Below are 6,758 nucleotides of genomic sequence, written 5' to 3'. Positions count from 1 at the left end.
CCATTCTTTTTTGGTGTCTCCCCTAGTGAACGAATTTGTCTCCCCAATAAAACCTTTGAAATTGTAACAAGTTTCTATTGTTCCATGCATGAGTTTCATTTAGTTAAGTTAATCAGCCGATTAACAGCCATTAGATGCTGCAACTATATAGATCAACATATGGAGAATGATGGAAAAAATGGAGACCGCGCACATATGCAAAACAGACTTTTATTTGTATTTCTTGATCGCTCACTAGCAATAACACGTGTGCTGGAGAGAGTTTTTTGGTGTGTCCGTTATCATGGGGGTGCTTCTGGAACGGTTATTACATCCTGGTCATGGCAACCAGCTTCCTGGGTGTGAAACAATGAAATGATAGGCACATCCCCTTTAGATCAAGGGGTTAATACGACATCAGCTACGTCTGCTTGATGGATCTTGTTGTCAAATCTTCTTGGCATTGTTAGGCATCATCAGTGGCAGGGTTTTCATCACCATTAATGACAAGGTACTGCTATGATGGAATTGAACACTTGCATATAAATAAGGGACAGACTTATCTTTTTTTATATACACATATAAAAATAGATATTTATTTATTTCAATGATTACAGAAGCATTTTCTTTAACTCGAGAACCGCTCTCCACAAACTTGAGAGTTCAACTTTTTATGTCTGACGTGGACAGAGTCCAAGTTTCAACTGCTTACGTCTGTCACCATCGGATCCAAACTGGATTAAAATTCTTCATGATGAAAAACGATAAAGAGATAGATAGATAGATAGATAGATAGATAGATAGATAAAGAGAGAGGGAGTGAGAGAGACACGCATATACATGAACAAGAAACAATCTTATACACATTATTATATTAGGTTGGTGCAAAAATAATGTCGTTTTTGACGTTCAACTTTCAAGTAAAAAACGACATTATTTTTGCACCTAATTATTATATTGTCTGCATGTCATCTAACTTGACTTGATCTTTTCAACTGTATACTCCGATTGGCTGAGATTTTCTAAACATCTGTCAATCTCCAACAACAGGTGTGTGCTGACATTTTGAGATGAAAACAGCATCGACATTAATTTTACGTGTCTCCTTACAAGTAAAAGCAAATATGATATAAAGCTCCCAAATGTAGGGAGCTGGGGCTCCCCCAATAATTATTATTGTACCACACATGTGCATGAGTTCCCGTTTGTTTGAAAAAACTATGTGCTTCCCTTTGTGTAACGTTTTTGTTCATGAAATGTTATACTGGTTCGTGAAGAAAGCAGAATATAAGACATATTAACAGAGCAGATAGATTTATATAAATACTAGCGGTACTCCTAGGAAATTCCACAGTGTTTTTCTATATCCATCTCTGTAATTTACTGTTAGGGATCAAACAGTGATCGAATTATCAACCAAGAAGTCAGAAATTGCACTAAGCAACAAGTAGTATTGTCAATAATCAGTAAACAATGTCTAGACTGTCTCGAACATAGCCTAAGATTGGCTCCTGGGAGAATTACCAATCAAAAGAAGAAATTAGATGCGTTTGATTCCAAGTGCCATAGAAAGATTCTAGTGATCAAATGGAGCGATCGAATTACCAATCAAGAAGTCAGATACCGCATTAACGAACAGGTAGTATCGTCAATGATTATTGATTAGTTCAGTCTCTGATTTCTAATGGCAAATGACATCTAGACTGTCTCAGACACATCCTAAGATTGGCTCCAGAAAGAATCGCCAACCAAGTGCTCCAATGAAACTTTAATGGAAAAGGAAGAAGAGGAATACCAAAAGTGAACTGGAAGCAGACAACCAAGAGAGATTTGATTGCAATGGGAAGAAGCTGGATGGATACTGTGGATCTAACGTCAGATGGTATAATTTGATTGCATCATGTGTCGCAGGACGCGGGAGTTCCTAAATTTAAATCTAAGCAAGCGAAATAATAAACAATTGTCAGGAGGAATACTCTTAAAAAGAAATTACTCTTTATTCCGTAAAAATAATTGTCATTGTCAACTGAGTATTCTTTGAATAAATAAAACAAATACATGATGTCTTCTTTCTTTATTTAAAATTGTAGAAATTCAACTCTTTTTAAAATCGATAACGATTCTATGACGTCTTACCGTAAACATAATTATCAGCTAAATATCCTTCAATTCAATAAAACAAATGTGACTTTTTGGAATGTATTTAAATTGTGTTGTTTTGGTCAACATGACAACATAATTTGATTTTAGAACAATTAATTTTAAAGTAAAGTCAGCATCAGTCATCTTAGCAACATCAGATTAAGTCCCAATCACCATGTTTTCTGATCGAACGGTTTCATTTTTAAAAATATCTGTGAAAGGTGATAACGTACATACAAACATAAAGTGACTTAGCGAATAGAGATTATCAGTGACAGTATTTTTTTTTTAGTTCTTTTTATAATCACCCAAAACGAGAGACACATTGCCACTGAAACAGTAGGAAGTTCAGCAATGAAATGGTTGTTCACATTACATTTAATTTTTTACATGTTAGTACAATCAGAGAAGCAGGAAACAAGTAGGGAACTCCAAAGTCTAACAGTTTGGGGGGAAAGAAACTATGAGAGTAGAACGCGTTCTGGCATCTGGGATATCTAGTGAAGAGGTGAGATTTTGCTGATTATCACGTTAGACAGGAGGGGAGTATCACCGCTTATCAAGGCATGAAGGCCACTCGAGGATAAAGGTTAATATATCACTTGGCCGGTAAGACAACACCATGATTATTGATAATGGTGGAACTTGTGTAATGTTTGCTTATTTAAGAGGACAGTTCAACAGGAACTAGTTCATGTTAGATTTGAAAACGGCCATGTTATAGTCAGCAGGGAAGCAGCTGTGTTCCACAGATGAGCAGCTGTAGGAAAGAAGCTTTGCTCATGGGATTTAAGTTTAGTTTTAGGCATAGATAGATAATTAGTAAGCGTATCTAGACAAATGTCTGGTGGAAATGGTTTACGAGGAGAGACTGTAAATAGAAGCACCTGGCATGAAAATGATGAGCAGAGATAGACTCGCTACGTCTCTTCCATGAGAAAGAGAAAGTAGCATGGAGAAGTCAAAGCACATTCACATTCCAAACACTTGTAGAATAAGCACAGGGATGCAACATTGAGGTGATGGGACAGGGGTTGAAACTTGGCTGATAGTGCAAGACCTGTCATTTGAACTCTGTCTAATAGAGAAAGGCTAGTGTCAGATGCACCAGCTCAGATGTGATCACAATACTCCATGCATGACGAATGGTGGATTTGTAGGGACATAGGATATTGTCAGATACGAGTAGGTTTCTACAGGAAGCCCATCTTTTTTACAGCAGTTGAGTCATTAACGTCTCAGACAAACGACTTTAGCTTGAATCCAGTTTGTTCCATAGCACCACTTTCACTTACAGGTATTGTTGAAATAATTTCAGTTGCCGATTTTTCCTTTACAAAAAAAATACATTCGTTCTTGCAATGGTTGCTTCCTGGTATTGGTTAAACAAAATGCCTGTTGATTTCATTTCCTTCCTTCTTCCCCTCTTCCATTTCTCATACCATCTTCACCCCCCCCCCTCCATCACATGACCTGTAAACATGTGATTCGGGTTTGGTATAAAAGCTCAGTCAATCTTCATGGCGTCTCTCTTTTAGATCCCGCCTGAAGGTAAGTTTTTTATTTGTTGTTTTTACGTAGAGTCACACAACATGCAAACACGTAGACGCTTGCTTCTTTGATGACTATCACAAGAGACCACATGTATGTCATGGTTTTCTCTTTGTCTGGTCGTGTCAATTCTAGTGTACGACCATTGCCTAGGGGGCAAAGGTACTAGTTTACAATTTTTATTCAACGCAAGTACAACACAGAAACATTTTGTAAGAGCGATTTATTCAAGATGGGCATGTGTGTGTGTGTGCATTGGGTATATCCTCTCAATTATTCAATCCTTTCTCTCTGATAGATTTGTAAAAGTAATAGTCGATGGGCAGAAATCAGAAGCTCATAGCATCAATGCTGGCGTCCCTCAAGGTTCCATACTGGGTCCAACTATCTTCCTGATTTTCATCACATTCTTAGATAATTTGTAGACCTTTATGAAATGACACTACTATCTATGGCAACACTTCAAATGCTGGATATGACTAAGATCTTTTGATTTTTTCTCTTCTGATGATGTGGTGTAATGAGGAAAAAGGTGGCTGGTTAATTTTAATGCATCTAAAACCAAGCTTCTCTCTTTTCACCATAAATGCTCTGATCCCCATCTGACCCCAATTGAAATGAATGGCTCTCGTCTTGGAGAAGCACCATGCTTTGACAAGCTTCAAGTTCGACAAGAAACACTTGAAGAAGGTCGATTCTTGGCCTTCAGGCCAAGATCAACGTGTAGTATCTGTTCAGATACTACCCTTCAATTTTTTGTTCTCAGTTAGTGGAGGAGAAATCCTTCACGACTGAGACAATTGTTTTTATTTTTGTTCCTTTCTCCACATTAAAAAAAAAAAACCTTGGTGTTTAACTCTGCGCTCGTAGGGAGGCAAAGTAAATAGGAACACTCACGATGAGAACAGTCGTCCGACGAATCCAAATAATACGAATAACCAATCATCATCTAAAAATTTCAGAAACGTGAAAATGGACTAATTTTTAATAGGTTTTCCTTTCCACCATTGTTTTATAGCTTTTAATCGTATTACTGATATTGCCGCCAATTTTCCCTTCACTTGTAGTCAAACGAGATCAAAGGATTATATGTTCTCAGCATGGAACTTCTAGTGACACTTAAGTTGGAATAAAATGTTTGAAAGGAAATATGGTTAATATAGAGAAAGGCATGAAAGTTGAAAGAAGAACAAATCATTTAAAGAACATAAAACATTTATATATATACTAGCGGGACCTGTAGAAATTCCACAGCAGCATCTTTTCATATGTAATATATTACTGTTGGGCATTCTGTGGACGTCCAGAATGAATGGAGATCTTGCGTTATTATTGTACCTATTTACAATGCCTACTCACGGGACAGAGTTAAACGGGAGCATTTCCAGTTAACGGTACTGGACGATCTCCTCCCAGAACTTGCTGATAGCAAAGTTTTCTCAACTCTTGATCTAAGGGATGGATTTTTGCACCTGAAGTTAGATGAAGCCAGCACTCGCTTGACCACTTTTGCCACTCCATATGATCGGTTTCGATGGAAGGTTTTACCATTTGGAATTGCTCCAGCCTCTGAAATATTTCAAAGAGAACTATATAATAATGTGGCCGATTTGAAAGGAATCATCAACAAAGCAGACGATCTTCTGGTGGTCGGGATTGGTAAAATGATGGAAGAAGCAACAGAGGACCATGATAGAAAACTCAGAAGGCTGTTGCAAAGATGTCGTGATCGTGGGATGCGATTGAATGCTGAGAAAATGAATTTACGGCAAACATCTGTATCATTCCTGGATCACAGGATAACCAGTGAGGGTTTACTTCCAGATCCTGAGAAAATAAAAGCCATAAAAGATATGCCACGGCCAACAGACATTAAGGGAGTGCAACGATTGGGAGGATTCATGCATTATTTGGAAAAGTTTCTGTCCCACATTTCTGACGTGATGGCTCCAATTCGCAACTTAACAAAGGCGGATGTGCCATGGACGTGGTCTCAGATCCATGAAGAAGCTTTTGAGAAAATCAAAAAGTTGGTGAGTGAAGCACCAGTATTGAGAAACTATGACCCCAACAAAACATTGGTCGTTCAATGTGATGCAAGTGAGAAAGGAATGGGGGCTGCATTGCTAACCTTAGCATATATTAGCCGAGCACTTACAGACACAGAAACCCGATATGCACAAATTGAGAAAGAACTATTGGCAGTGGTTTATGCCTGTGAACGGTTTCACCAATATACATTTGGTCAACAGGTTATAGTACTGACTGATCATAAACTATTAGAAGCAATAATGAAAAAGGAATTGGGGAAATGCCCAAAGTGACTGCAAAATATGTTAATACGGTTGCAATGTGATTGTTCTATACCATCCTGGTAAGAAGATGTTCCTAGCAGACACATTATCAAGGGCATACATTCATGGAGTGAGCAATGAATGTATCGATGATGATGTCCAGGAAACATAATATATTCCAGTGACAGAGGGAAGGTTGCTCGAATTGCACTCAGCCACAAAAGAAGACAGATGTATGCAGATGTTACAGTAAGTAATTGTGGAAGGATGGCCAGAAGACAAAGTACATCTTGACCCAGAGGTGAGTCCATATTTCAGCATGCGGAATGAAATGACGGTACAAGATAGATTAATATTCAGAGGAAACCGAGTAGCCATTAACATTTTTGGAACTATTTTAACAGAAATAAATTTACATTTAAATATTTATTTTGCTTTGATAACATTCTTTCTGTTTTTTTTTTTTAATTTTTTTTTTTACAAATATCAATAACAATCATAATAATAATCGTCCAGTTAACTTGGCGTTGCCCGGACCAACTACATAACAAGATGATTTTCTTCCAATGCCTCCTAGATTCTCTCTGCTGACCAACAGTGATTCCCAAAGAGGCTAAAGAAGTTCCTTAAGGGACAAATAGAATCAATACACTCTGCAAGCTGATTGATGAATGTATGGCCAAATCGCTTAGCAGGAACATTGATTTGCAAGAGAAAATAAATCTTTATTTTATTTATGGCTGCTGCATCTTTACAGACTCCCCTCTGTGCATCTACATTGCAGCGCTAGTT

General features: G+C 37.6%; 1 protein-coding gene and 1 pseudogene across 2 annotated transcripts in view; one reads left to right on the top strand and one right to left on the bottom strand.

Annotated features, from left to right (window-relative positions):
* LOC145260517 (lysosomal proton-coupled steroid conjugate and bile acid symporter SLC46A3-like) overlaps positions 1-6,758 on the bottom strand; it is a 147,801-nt gene that overhangs the window by 120,540 nt on the left and 20,503 nt on the right. The gene's annotated exons all lie outside the window — the stretch shown is intronic.
* Positions 4,363-4,519, top strand: LOC145260879 (U2 spliceosomal RNA; annotated as a pseudogene).

Source organism: Euprymna scolopes, chromosome 36 (genome assembly GCF_053919585.1).
Source record: "Euprymna scolopes isolate OS-2025 chromosome 36, ASM5391958v1, whole genome shotgun sequence".
Classification (NCBI taxonomy): domain Eukaryota; kingdom Metazoa; phylum Mollusca; class Cephalopoda; order Sepiida; family Sepiolidae; genus Euprymna; species Euprymna scolopes.
The sequence above is the reverse complement of the archived record's forward strand: the minus strand, read 5'-3'. Positions and strand labels throughout refer to the sequence as shown.